Source organism: Chaetura pelagica, unplaced genomic scaffold (assembly GCF_000747805.2).
Source record: "Chaetura pelagica isolate M959 unplaced genomic scaffold, ChaPel_1.0 scaffold12, whole genome shotgun sequence".
In the NCBI taxonomy this organism is placed as follows: Eukaryota; Metazoa; Chordata; class Aves; order Apodiformes; family Apodidae; genus Chaetura; species Chaetura pelagica.
In genome coordinates, this window is record NW_009952801.1 from 2,840,508 (window position 1) to 2,854,169 (window position 13,662).

Genomic DNA, 13,662 nt, shown 5'->3' on the forward strand with positions numbered 1-13,662 from the left:
TTTAATTCATATGACTGCAACATCTTTTAATATTTCTTAACTCCTTTTTGCAAAGCCTAACTCACTTTCAGCAGTTCTGTAAGTTTTGACCTTCAAGATCTAATTTTCTGACTGATTATAAGGATGGGGTTTTTTTTCCAATTTTGTAGAATCTTGACGCTCCTAATAGTCTCTTAAGAAGTTTGTTACACTGAAAGTCTTCCATAAAAGGGTTTTTTTTCCCTTTTATTAAGATACAGTTCTAGACAGTTTTTTATACTGTTGATCTGAGGAAACTTCAGCATTTCTCTACATTCAGTCATTCTCATTTCAATTGGCTTAATAAAAGAAAAAGGAGGGTAGGTGGGTTTCTTTACAACATGTGCCTTGTGGGGTAAAAAAACAAATTAGCTACGGGTTATTTCCTGTTTACCCTTCCATTTGCTGTAATTTTTTTTGGCTCAATGGTTTCATGCTATTTGGTAAATCTGGAAGTCTGAAGTTGCTACATCTTCTTGCTGTATTTTGGGTTGTTTAACCAGGAGAAGAGAAGACTCAGGGGGGACCTTATCATTCTCTACAACTACCTGAAGGAAGGTTGTAGTCAGGTGCGGGTCGGGCTCTTCTCTGAGGCAACTAGTGACAGGACAAGGGGGCATGGTTGAAGCTGCACAAGGGGAGGTTTAGGTTGGATATTAGGAAGCAATTCCTCACCATAAGGATTATCAGACATTGGAATGGACTGCCCAGAAGAGTGATGGGGTCACCATCCCTGGAGGTATTTAAGGAAAGACTGGATGTGACAGTCAGTGCCATGGTGTAGCCAGTGTGGTGGTGTTAGGTCATAGGTTGGGCTTGATGATCTCAGAGATCTTTTCCAGTCTCAAAACTTCTGTGATTCTTGGTTTTGAAGTGGTTTCATTTGTGCTACAGAAACAAAACTTCCTGTTGGAAAGCACAGGCAGCTGCCTATTCAGGATATTACTTTTTCAATGCATTTCTTATATGTTGGATTGCTATTCTAGGCACTTGTAGTGATGCTCAAAAAGTGCTACAGTACTAGGCAGCGTGACAAAGTCCCTTTGTGCATTCTGTCGTTCATTAAAATCATACATTTCTTGCATGTGTGTGTCCACTAAAAACAACTAGGCTGATCTTATGATCACTTACTTATGGAGCAAAACCATCAACTGATTTCAGTGGAGATATGTCTGACTGTAGTAGCTGAAAATCAATCTATAACTCCCAAGTAAAATTATTAACCGACTTCCAATGAACAGTTTCTTCTCAAAGATTCTTTATGGAAAGCTTCTGTCATAGAAATATATACATAATAAAATGATAAAATATTAACAGAATAGGTTAGTCAGTTAGCATTGCAGAGTATCTATCACTTAGATCTCCATTCCTCAAAAGTTTCTTAATGGCATTCATTATCTTTACTGCATGATATAACAGCATGTAGCACAAATTTGGTGTAGCTTCACAGCTCTGTCATAATACAAAAAATAAGACTAAAATATATGCTAAACTATTAAAGGGCATATTTCAAACAAGCAGTTTTTTGACTTAGGCAGTCACTTTAAAATACTCTCTGGGGTTGCCATACAACTTCATTTGACATTTAGTTAAAGACCAGATCTACTAAATTACCAATTCATCCCTAGAGTTGTTATCAAAGATATGTTTGCCTATATCATTTCCTGAGTAACAAATAACCTTAAAGGTTTAAAATAACTTGTTTATTGTGGCTATTTGTCTATATAATTGTATGCTAGAGAGGGACAAGCCACAAACATTCCCCAATTCTATGGTATCATTTTGGAAGTGTCTGCACTATAATCTTTAGCAAGATTCACTAAGTTCAGCTTTCTCTGCTGACTCAGGTCTGCTGACCAAGGTGAACAGAACTAAGGATACTGTTTTCCAGTTGCCTGTTTTACCATGTTCACACCCTAGAGGAATGCAATAGCAGTGCTACCAGTAAATACTCTGAATTGAATCTTCATAACCCAAGAAATTTTGTATTCTTTGCTTCTCCATCTTTACTGTGCATGTATCCGTGTCCATACATGGTCTGGGCAGGTTATGATTAATGCATTTAAGTGCCCTTTACTGTTTTACAAAACATAATTGTCATTTGAACAGAAAAGCATGTATCTTCTCTTATTTTTAAGATAAAACTCATCACATTTTTTCACAACTCATCTTCCTTACTAACCTTTGCATGTCAAGTTGTTCCTTTTTTTTGGACTTACAGTTACAAGTGCTTTGTCAATACATGCTCTTCTCTCCACTATATCAATATGCCATTTCTAATATAAAACGGTGAAAATCTTGTCAATCTTAAAAATTCTACCTCTCTACAGTACAACATAATACTCTGACCCTCATCAGTGCTTGTGTTAATACACAAATTCACTCCAAATTAACCTGCATTGCACCAGTACTTTGTCACTGAATTGATGTGGCAGAAGTGGAGACAGACATACACTGATGTATAACTAAAACAAAATTTTGGGGAAACATACTAAATGCTTAAAGCAGTGATGCAGCTGATTACTAGAACACCATCTCTTTTGTAAATAATTGTCTAAGTATCCTGCAACTTGTACTGGACTTTATCTTATCTCATCTCGTACTCATATCCTACGTTTAACTGTTGCTTATTTCTCCCTGCCTTCAAAAGTCTATTTTTTCTTTTTACTCATTTAAAAAAAAACAACAAACAAACAAACAAAAAAAACCCCAACCAACAAACCAAACCAAAAACAAAAACTTAACAACAAGCAAGACTAAATTAGACCTATTCTAAACCCCAGTATTTAACTCTACAAAAGATGTTATGGAGATAGTTGAAGATGTGAAACTGAAACAGACAGAGCAAGGATGCAGCTTAGAAAACTTTCCAATACTTAGTGCAGTGACTTACATCATTGTCAGCATAAGCTCAAATCTGTATCTTACATGTACGTCATCCTACTGGCTCTTTCACAAAGTTCTACATGGTTTTTGATTTTGACCAGAGATTCCATCTTGATTGTAATAAATCTTTTTATAAATAATATTTTGTTAAAACAGATTTATCAAATCAAATGTCCAAGCAAGACTTTAATATCAGTAAATTAAATATTAGAATAAAACATGTCATGATAGATTTCTAAATGGGAAGTTCTTCTTTGAGCATCTTTAAAGTACTGGAGGATCACATAAACTGATTCAGTCATTCATGTCATGACACAGCCCTGTATTTCCTTCCTGAAGGATCGTTTACGGTTTGAGAAACCTTTTCCTTCACAGAATGAACAAGGACACAAGAAGCCCAATACATCTCTCATTGAGACAAGTGCTGTCATTTTTAAAAATTTATCCATATTTCTCTGTGAAAAAATGTTTAGTCCCTCAAAAGGAAGGAAGGGGCAGGCTTGTTGATGGACTTTGTCACACCTCTTCTCAGGTCTTGCTACCATTTTCTCTTCTGAGTTCCCAATTGTTGTGTCTGCAGCCGATGCCTAGAAAGAGCTGTTCCAAAGTCAACAGTATATCTCAAAGCACCAGAAAAAGAGGAAGAGCTCATGTATTAAGCATGTTCTGTACTTCCCATGACAACCTGTAGCCAGGGTCTGGCGGCCGGAAGATCTCGTGCTGTACAGAAAGACAGGTCTCCACCCACCCCCTCCCCCCGCCCCCCCCCGCCCCGCGGTGATGTAAGCAGACGGATGTGACGTCACTCAAGCTATATAATGCCATGCCGCATGGTAATAAATGCCATTTAGCCTTCTACCACATTGGTGTGTGTGTGCTAATGGACTGAGAGACCAGGGGTCGGTCGCCGTGCCGTTCCTGAACCAGGTCGCCATTGCCTGCCTGAAGGCAACACAACCACGTGCTGCTGCACAGATAAGCCAAAATTCAAGGCAGTTCTAATAAAGGTTGGTTGTATTGGAGGAGATTTGCAACGTCAGCTTGGAAAGATTACAACTCAAAGTTAATTCATGCATAACAAAATAATTGGCAGATAGATGGTTCTTTAAAACTAAAATAACTTCCCAAAATTTCAACTCAGTTCTAGTATTACTTTCTTTCTTAGGAACTTCTGTGTTTTAATATTTATTGCCATGGTGCTTTTCAATTAAGTCTTTAATAGAGATATTTTAGGAATAAGTAAGTCCAGACAAAAAGGGCGCACACATAATCAGCACAAAAAGAATTAATGAAAAAACCCTGAATTGTAACTCACCTGCTATGCATTAGTGTTACGAGAGTGATGTAACTGTGGCATTGTTAAAAACTAAAACATTATACAAAATATTAATGAGTGGAACTGGCAACAGATGAGGTCCTGATCTGTCCAATTGGTATAATTTCTAGTAAGTCACTAAAATCAGCATTTATCATAAGCTCTTTTTAGCACTTCAGTGTTTCATCTGTCCTTCTTTATATTATTTTCTGATTATTACAGCCAATTATAATCTTATTTATATTTATTCCTTCTTTTTGTTGCAGATCAAACTGATTGTGTACAATCAAATAGAAAACATTCTCCTGAGAATACACCCATAGTTACTTGGATGATATCTTGTTAAGAATCTGAGACTATTGCTTTGTTCTCATAGAAATAAAGACCACATGTTTTCTTACACTTCCCTTGATTTGACCATGTTTATTTGAGCTGCAGAGCATTATTCATGCCTGCTTTAGACCTACCAAAAACACCCCTACAGATATACTTGTGATCTTGTGGACAGATGTCTTGTGTTTCTAGGGAAGAACCAGAACAGTATTTGGAAGACTGGTATTTTTAAGGTTACTAAACACTCTAATCAATGTAGGCTCAGGAAGCCCTGTGTGTTGAGAGTAGCTTGAAAGTGTCATGTATGTTTGACTTGTTCTTATTTATCCCCAGCTTCTACTCATGACTGCTGCTGGGTTACCTAGCTGGACAGATCATAGGATGGTTTGGGTTGGAAAGGACCTTTAAAGCTCACCTAAGCCAACCCCATCCCTGCAAATGAGCATGGACATCTTCAACTAGATCAGCTTGTTAAGAGCCCTGTCCCAATTGACTTTTAATGTTTCCAGGGATGGAATATCTACCTTCTCTCTGGGCAACCTGTTCCAGTACTTCATCACCCTCATTGTAAAAAATTTCTTTCTTATATATAGTCTAAACCTACCGTCTTTCAGTTGAGATCTTGGATCTGAACCACTACATATTTTCTTATGTTCCAGCCCTATATAATCCAACCCTTGACTTTATTTTTATTATTATGTCAGCCAACAGGAAGAAACAATTAGTATCTTCAGAGCATTAACACAGTGATCAAATTCCCCATGCAACAATTAATTTCCACAGTACTGATTTATGAGAAGAACACCACTCCTCCTCTTTTAACCATCTTGACAGTATTGGACAGAATGCAAAAGATGAATGAAGGAGAAATATGAAATCTAATTCTGAATATGTGCAAAAAAATCTGATGTTTCAAGTTAAAATATGCAGGTTTTGGATAATGTTTTCAGATTTTCATATTCAGACAACGCTTTTTCTAAGAATAAAGATTTGTCGCAAAGATACTAAACCTATATAATGAGTGTTTACAGAAGAATCTGATTACTGAACAGATTATTCATCAAATGTCTTTAAGAGGCTCACCTCTTTATGCATATGCTCTGTTTGGTGTTCTATCTAACTTCATGAAATATTTGTTTAAAAATTGGTTATAAAGGTGACCTGATAAAGTAAAACAAATATTAACATATTATCTTTTTACTTTATAAAGAGAAAACTTTTCCGTGTTCAGCAGTTTCTGAATAAAAATGTTAATTCATGAAGCCTTCAAAAAGATATTTGCAAACATATTAATAATACGCTCTGACGTAATGAACTTTCAGGTATCAGACTGAGCCAATACAGAATTCTTTGCAATGATGTCAATTTAACATTGGATTCCATGAGCTTTTGGACAGTGACTCCTTGAATCTGTTAGTTACTCATACTCATTTATCTTCAACTATTAAAATAGAAGAGTAGAATAAGAGAAGAATGTGTCTCTTATCAGTTTTGAATGACATAAGCATCTCTTTTACATATAAGGCTAAGCTGTTGAATTCTAAAGGATTTGTAGGTGAAATTTCTTTAAGCAGCAGATAAAGAAAATTAATCTATGTGTAAACGAGAAAAATATTCTGAGAACACAGGGAGATAAAACTGATCCAATATACATCCTGTACTAAAATGAGTTCATGGAAAGTAGCTGTTTTACTATTTTTTTTCCCTATAGCTGCCCTCAGTTCAGGGAACCATTCTTTGCTTCTTGTTGTTTCTTTTATAATGAACAGCCACACCTTCACACTTTTCTTTTTTTAAAAAAAAACAACAAACAAAACTCAACCTACACTTCTAATGCTTCTTACGTGCGAAGGAAAGCAAAGACATTCAAAACTATAACACTTTCTTTAGTTTAGAAATTGAAAAAGTGTCTTCAGAAATAAAATTGAAAGCACCATTTTGCAGTTTTGATGGGAATTTGTGCACTACTTGGTATGGATTCTCACATGACTTTGGGATTCCCAGTTAGACTGTGCTCTGCTTATTTGCAAGCAGAATATTTGAAGTAGATTGAGGACACGCATTTGTAGGTAAGAGTGTAAATTTAAATAACCTGACTGCATACCTATACTTATGTCACGACAGGAAAGACCAGGGTAGGCTGATGTAGGCATTTAAGATTTTTTTTTTTTTTTCATTGTGTCAATTGCTGATGCTGTCTGATTGACTGTAGAGGAAAAGAAAAAAAGAAATGGCACTCTATCCTAAATTCACAAACGTTGGACATAACGTCTTAGCAGTCACAGTAATAAATTTGTAGGAAAGGACACAAATGCTGTTGTACAAGGAATCTATGGGCATTTATAATGCCTTGAATGAGAATTAGATGCCACTTGCTGTAATCTAATACGCGTCAGAAAAAATAGCTCTCAGGAAGTATCTCCATGAGCCAGAGATAAAAGTTAGAATCAGATCCACACTGCATCAACCTGCAGTGAAAAAAATGGGCTTTTCCAGAAGCAGAGATTACTCTCCCTTCACCCCTTTCAAAAATGTTTATCATGGTTCAATATATATCAAAATAACCAGGGAATCTCTTCCATAGAGTAGAGAATGTATGAAAGAAATAATAGGCTGCAAAATTTCACAGGTTTCAGCCTTACAAAGTGTATTTAAACTCTGTGTTTGTTTAGTTTTTAAAAAACAACAGTAACAAAATATATCTCAGTAACAGCTTCCAAGTGATCAAGACCTGTACCTTTATATTCACCTTATTTCAAAAAAGAAAGTGTAGAGTGAGCTCATTATTCAGCTAAAAAAAAAAATTGTCCATACTGGGTCTGTCTTGCACTGAACACACTGCTATAGAATTCAATTTACCTTCGATCAATAGCTTCATTTGAACTTTCTCAAAGGCTGCAGCTCTTTGGGCTCTGTGTTTTATTGTGGACCAATTTCTAAATTAATTATGTGGGACATTTGGCCACAATCCTAAAATAAGATTTCTTAGAGTCAACATCAGAATCTGGGCACGGACTTGTTGTTTACTCTCTTATTCTACAAGAAAGCTAATATGATTCTGATTTATTTTTATCTTATAGGAAACTTGCTAAAAAGGATATAGTAAATACATAAGAAAAGCCTGCTGTGACAGTTCTAGCATATTTGGTTACTGTCTATGAATAAATAAACAGCTGACCTGGTGACATCTTTTATAGCTATTCTTTGCCTCAGCTGGGTATTAATCAATTAGCTCTCTTCTCTGAGTTTTTATTTTTTATATACTCTGGACCTGAATTAACAGGTCATTTTTTCTTTTTTCCTTTTTTTTTTTTTTTTTTCAGGCTGATGATACCATAAAAGTATTGCACAGGCCACACAGGCCTGTGCATTAACACAGCCACTTACAGTCACCTTGCACGTTAGCAGAGTGGAAGTTAAGTATTAGCACGAAAATAGTTCTTTTTCTGCCTTCGAAGCAAGAGTTTACTTTGCATTTTCTTTTGTGCTGGTTTATTTTTCATAGGTTAGGGTGGGGTTTTTGCTTCCTTGGCTTTTTGTTGTTTATAACCATCTCTCCTAATTTAAGAACATAGGAAAGTGTTCTGTAGTCTATTTGTACTCATGAAGAAAACATTCAACCACACATAAAGAAGAGGGGTTGTAGACCTCTGAGCCTCATTTAGGTTGAAGTTTGCATTACAATGTCCACTTCTCTTAAAAATAAGAAAGGAAGAGAAAAGAGAAAAAAGCAAATATTCTCATTTCTTATGAATATTTTGCATTTGGCTGATGTGAACTACTGAGTAAATCTGTTCATAGTATTGCATTAAATGATTCTTCACTAAAGATTAAAATTATAGGTTACTTTCTGAGACACTTTTGGAAAGGAACCTTGACTCTCATTAATTCTCTTTGGGTAACGAGGTGATAATAGGAGTTATACTGTGATTGTCATTACCTTTATCATTTGAAAATATCCCTAGACGCACTTCCATGTGAAATGAAGAATATATTTGGCTTTATATTTCTTTGAAAATACTGATCTATTTATTTGAAAAATTACAAAAAGTAAGGACAAGTACAAAAAGTACAAAAGTAATGTGTACCAAAGTGACAAAATTGAAGTTTTCAGAAAGCAAAAGTAGCATGTTAGTAATAGACTTCTAAAAAAGTATATTTTGCTGATAATAGTAAATTGAGAGATTCTGTATTTTTCTTTCTCTCTGTTTAATTGAATAGTGCATTTGAAGTGAACCAAATTTTTACCAAATTCCAATCTCAAAATACATCCAAAGTCTTTGGACGTTATTAAGATGTTTATTTAGTCACATCCTTGATATTCTGTATCAATTTATTTCCAACGCAGTAGGTACTTTTACCAACCATATTTTAAAATTATGGATCACCTGTTAGTTTCATTTTGCAAACACTATTATGGTAATGATAGCTCTGTTCCGGAAGAGTGCAAATTGTCTGAGGAATTGTTCAACTAGAATTATCATAATCTTTTCCTCCAATTGTATTAATATCCCAAAAGAACAATTGAAAGGAGTAATTTTGATCACTATTAGGATGAGAAATTATATACCTAAAGGTGAGACTAAGTATGTTTTGACATACTTAAAATTACTTTGATCTATGGAGCAATATCTTGAGTTTACTTGCTTGTAGTCTTCTCAAAGGAACTAGGGCAGCAGGGGTGTGCATGTGGGGGAGATGCTTCTATCACCTTTTGGTCTGAATGCAATACTCAGTTTTAGTTTCCTAGTTTTCCTAGAATCTACTTTGCTGGATTTTTGTTTGACAGAACCACAGTCATTCTGGTTGGAAAAGACCTTTGAGATCACATAGATCTACCACTAACCTAACTCTGCCAAGTCCAGTGCTAAAACATATTCCTAAGCACCTGATCTACACCTCTTTTAGACACCTACAGGGATCGTGATTCAACCACCTCCTTGGGCAGCCTGTTCCAGTGCTTAATAAACCTTTTCAGTGAAGAAGTTTCTTCTAATATCCAGTCTAAACTTCACTTGGTGCAAATTGAGACTGTTTCCTCTTGTCTTGTTGCTTGTTACTTGGGAGAAAAGACCAACATCAATCTCACTACAACCTCCTTTTAGAAAGTTGTAGGAACCTATAAGGTCTCCCCTCAGCCTCCTTGTCTCTAGGCTATACAACACCAGTTCCCTGAGATGCTCCTTATAAGGCTCCGGACCCCTCAACAACTTTGTTGCCCCTCCCAGGACTTGCACCAGCATCTCAATGTCCTCCTTGTAGTGGGGGGCCCAAAACTGAACAAAGCATTTGAGGTGTGGCCCCACCTGTGCCAAGTTCAGGGGCACAATCACTTCCCTACTCCTGCTGGCCACACTATTTCTGATAGAAGTCAGGATGTCATTTGCCTTCTTGGCCATTTGGGCACACTGCTAACTCATATTCACCTGGCTGCCAACCAACACCCCCAGGCCCCTTTCCTCTGGGCAGCTTTCCAGCCACTCTTCCCCAAACCTGTAACATTGCATGGGATTGTTGTCCCCACAGTCCAAGTACAGGACCTGGCATTTAAATTTGTTGAATCTCATACAATTGGCCTCAGCCCATAGATCCAGCCCGTCCAGATCCCACTGTAGAGACATTCTACCCTTGGACAGATCAACACTCCCTCCTGACTTAGTATCATCTGCAAACTTACCGAGGGTGCACTTGATCCCCTCATTCAGATCACTGATAAAGTGTCGGTGTGCCTGGCCGGCTCGTGGAGGGGTATTCCAGCGAGGGAAGAATGCGAGACAATCAATATGATTGATAGAGCAAAATTTCAACTTTATTAGAAATTACAGGCACTTATATACCCTAAGCCCGAATATTACATGTCCAGGGTTGCACTTATGATTGGTCAGTTGTACTAGAGCCTGCCACGGTCTGAACAGTGACTGGCTCCTTGGCCCAGGCTCAATCAGGACTCTCCACCCCATCTCCTCTTCTGGCACGTTTGGATGTTTACTTCGTTAGCTCACTTTTTATCAACTGGTTCTCATGAGAGAGTCCTTGGTCGTTGAGGCCCAGGTGTTCTATCAGTAAAAACAGGATTGCTCACATATCTGTTGTTTATTAAAACAGCCTGCAACAAAAAAGATATCACATGGAACTGGCCCAAACACTGAGCCCTGAGGAACACCACTTGTGACTGGCCACCAGCTGGAGTTAACTCCATTCACCACAACTCTGTGTGCCCAGTTGCCCAGCCAGTTGTTTACCAAGTGAAGTGTAGACTGGTCTACATGTAGCCAGTTTCTCCAGAAGAGTGATGTGAGCAATGGTGTTGAGGGCTTTACTCAGGTCCAGGTAAATGACAGCCAAAGCATTTCACTCGTCCACTAAATGGGTCACCTTGTCATAGAACGAGATCATGTTCATCAAACAGCACTGGTCTTTTATGAATCCATGTTGACTGGGCCTGATCACGATTGTCCTGCACATGCTGTATAATGGCCCCCCAGCCCTTCCTAGCACTGTGGTCAAACTAACAGGCCTGTAGCTCCCTGGATTCTCCTCCAGCCCTTCTTGAAGATGGGCCTTTGCCAATTTCCAGTCTACGAGATACTCAAAACAAGATTTCCAGAATTGCCAGAGAACAGAAATGACAAATATGAAATTTCTTTTGCACCTCCTGCTCATCTTTGGAAGCAAATATCCACCAAGAGTAAAGACAATTAAAACACCTCACACAGAAACTCCTTACCATGTACTCAGTTTAGCCTGCTTACCTTAACTTACCATTTTGGTTTCTCAAAAGGCCTTTGACTCCAGGCACTAAAACTACATGCTAGGATGTATATTGAACTATGTTAGGGTTGTTATGAATCCTCTTAATTTGTAAGTACTTAAAAAATAAGGCAAATTATTTCTTTTTTAAGCTGCTTAGAACCTTAGAATTATAGAATGTTTAAGGTTGGAAGGGACCTTGAAGATCATCAGGTTCCATATTCCCCGCTATGAGCAGAGACAGCTCACACTAGACCAGGTTCACAAAGCCTCATCCGACCTGGCCTTGAATGCCTCCAGGGAGAGGACATCCACAGCCTCCCTGAGCAACCTATTCCAGTACCTCAATACCATTGTGACAGAGAGTAGTGGTCAACGGCTTGATGTCCAGATGGAAAATGGTGACAAGTGGTGTCCCTCATGGGTCTGTACTGGGACCAGTGTTGTTTAATCTTCTTTAATATTGACAGTGGCATTGAGAGCACCCTCAGCAAGTTTGCTGATGACACCAAGCTGGGTGGCGCAGTCAATATGCCAGAGGGACAGGATGCCACACAGAGGGACCTGGACAAGCTAGAGAAGTGGGCCCAGGTGAACCTCATTAAGTTCAACTAGGCCAAGTGCAGGGTCCTGCACCTGGGCCAGGGCAACCAAAGATATGAACACAGGCTGCAGGAAGACACGCTAGAGAACAGCCCTGTGGAAAAAGACCTGGGAGTACAAATGGATCAAAAGCTGGACATGAGCCACCAATGTGCAATTGCAATCCAGAAGGCCAACCACATCCTGGGCTGCATCAAGAGAAGTGTGGCCAGCAGATCAAGAGATGATTCTGTCCTAGAGAGATCTCACCTGGAGTACTGCATCCAGACCTGGAGCCCCCAGCACAAGAAGGATGTGGACCTGTTGAAGCATGTCCAGAGAAGGGCAACAAAAATAACCAGAAGGCCAGAGCACCTCTCTTATGAAGACAGGCTGAGGGAGATGGGGTTGTTCAGCCTGAAAAAGAGAAGACTCTGGGGGGACCTCATAGCGACCTTCCAATACCTGAAAGGGGCCTATAAGAAGGCTGGGGAAGGCATATTCACAAGGGCATGTAACAACAGGACAAGGGGTAATGGTTTCAAGCTAGAGAAGGGTAGATTTAGGCTGGACATATAGGAAAGAGTTCTTTAATGTGAGGGTGGGGGATCACTGGAACAGGTTGCCTAGAGAGGTGGTGGAGGCCCCGTCCATGGAGATGTTCAAGGTCAGGTTTGATGGGGCTCTGAGCAATCTTGTCTAGTTGGAGATGTCCCTGCTTATTGTAGGGGTGTTGGACTAGATGACCTTTAGAGGTCCCTTCCAACACAAGACGTTCTATGAGTTTGTGATTCTAATATCGCATTATATATTGTTGCGATTACTCAATCATTATAAGGTCTGAAACACCTGAAAAGAGATGACTGCTCCCAGTTGGAAAGTACCATAGCTTAACCAGAAAGAGCTAAGGAAAGGAGCCAAAAAGACATGAGCTTTCTCAAATCAGAAACATCTAAAACAGAAATAAAAGGAGAGAAAAAATGCAGGCTGGCAATCAGAAGCCTACACAGAACTGCTAACAGATCTGGTACAAACAAATTAGAATTCTGCAAAGGCAACTCTGATTTAATCTCAACAACTTCTCCATTTTAAAACAGTGTTGCTGTAAACTATTTAAGCTGAAATATCATAAAACCTTCCTTCCCACTTTCTTAAGGTTTTGTCAATCCTGCCTGAAGGAAAGCAGGCAGTTATTTACCTGTCAAACTCCAGGATTTGGTTTGCAGTAAGAGAAACTGCTGAATGAGATAAAGTGATTGATGAAGGAAAAAGGAGGTTAGTTCTTTATAAGTATTATCAACAGAGAGAAGAGAGTAGAAAGAAAATTAAGCTTATGCCAAATTGCAAATATGGAAGTGTACATTATAATATAAATTTAGCAAAAAAAGGTATATGAAAGTGTAAATGTTCTGTGTTATTATTTGTAAAGCACAGCAGAACTATGGAAGCATGTTTGTGGTACTGGCCTACAACATTTGACCACACTTACAGTACAAGTGTAAAATCAATTTTCTGCACTCCCATTTATCTCAGTACTGATGTTAGCTGGTTGTCTAATAGAATGACTCTACTGGAGAGGTTATTTTACTTCACACTGGCATTTCAGAAGCCTTAAATGGTCTGAAAAGATGGCATGTGACCTTTAGGAATATTTTAGCTCTGCTATCCTCTGAAGAAGAATTATTTAACCTTGTGTGGGAAATGGTTCTTCTTCCCCACATAAGTCTAAACAAAATGCTTTTTAAGTCAGCAAAGGCTTTCTGCTGATTATTCCCAGC